Genomic DNA, 1,470 nt, shown 5'->3' with positions numbered 1-1,470 from the left:
GTGCATTTTCTTGGCAAAACTCTGTTAGTCTTTGCCCTGCTTCATTCCGCATCCCAAGGCCAAATTTGCCTTTTACTCCAGGTGTTTCTTGACTTCCTAATTTTGCATTCCTGGAATGTGAAGTCAAGTGGGCCTTAGAAAGCATCACTACGAACAAAGCTAGTGGAGGTGATGGAATTCCAGTTGAGCTATTTTAAATCCTGAAAGATGATGCTGTTAAAGTGCTGCACTCAAAAGGTTCAGTCCTTTCTGTCAGGCAGCAGCCATCAGGGTGAGCCGACATGGGAGCCCACAAATACATCCAGGAGCTGTGGAGGAAGAAGCATTCGGATGTGATGCGCTTCTTTCTGTGGGTGTGCTGCTGGCAGTACCGCCGGCTCTCGGCGCTTCACCGCGCCCCACGACCTGCACCCCACCCGGCCTGACAAGGCGCGCAAACTGGGTTACAAGGCCAAACAAGGCTATGTCATATGCTGGATCCATGTACGCCGCGGGGGCCGCAAATGCCCAGTTCCTAAGGGTGCCACCTACGGCAAGCCTGTCCACCGTGGTGTCAATCAGCTCAAGTTTGCTCGAAGCCTGCAGTTGGTTGCAGAGGAGTGTGCTGGCCACCACTGTGGGGCCCTGAGGGTCCCGAATTCCTACTGAATTGGTGAAGATTCTACGTACAAATTCTTTGAGGTTATCCTCATTGATCCATTCCATAAAACTATCCGAAGAAACCCTGACACCCAGTGGATCACCAGACCAGTCCACAAGCACAGGGAGATGCGGGGGCTGACATCTGCAGGCAGAAAGAGCCATGGCCTGGGCAAGGGCCACAAGTTCCACCACAATATTGGTGGTTCTCGTCGGACAGCATGGAGAAGGTGCAATACTCTCCAGCTCCACCGCTACCACTAATATAGGTAATGTTTGTAAAGTTCTTACCTAATAAACAATTTAGGACGTTAAAAAAAAAGAAAGAAAGTGCTGCCCTCAATATGCCAGCAAATTTGGAAAACTCAGCAGTGGCCACAAGACTGGAAAAGGTCAGTTTTCATTCCAATCCCAAAGAAAGGCAATGCCAAAGAATGCTCAAACTACTGCAAAATTGCACTCATCTCACATGCTAGTAAAGTAATACTCAAAATTCTCCAAGCAAGTCTTCAGCAATATGTGAACCGTGAACTCCCTGATGTTCAAACTGGTTTTCGAAAAGGCAGATGCACCAGAGATCAAATTGCCAACATCCGCTGGATCATGGAAAAAGCAAGAGAGCTCCAGAGAAACATCTATTTCTGCTTTATTGACTATGCCAAAGCCTTTGACTGTGTGGATCACAATAAACTGTGGAAAATTCGGAAAGAGATGGGAATACCAGACCACCTGACCTGGCTCTTGAGAAACCTATATGCAAGTCAAGAAGCAACAGTTAGAACTGGACATGGAACAACAGACTGGTTCCAAATTGGAAAAGGAGTATGTCAA

General features: G+C 47.7%; 1 pseudogene; it reads left to right on the top strand.

Annotated features, from left to right (window-relative positions):
• Positions 1-265: 265 nt before the first annotated feature.
• LOC120862638 lies at positions 266-961 on the top strand (annotated as a pseudogene).
• Positions 962-1,470: the final 509 nt, after the last annotated feature.

Source organism: Oryx dammah, unplaced genomic scaffold (assembly GCF_014754425.2).
Source record: "Oryx dammah isolate SB20612 unplaced genomic scaffold, SCBI_Odam_1.1 HiC_scaffold_4, whole genome shotgun sequence".
NCBI lineage: Eukaryota > Metazoa > Chordata > Mammalia > Artiodactyla > Bovidae > Oryx > Oryx dammah.
The sequence above is the reverse complement of the archived record's forward strand: the minus strand, read 5'-3'. Positions and strand labels throughout refer to the sequence as shown.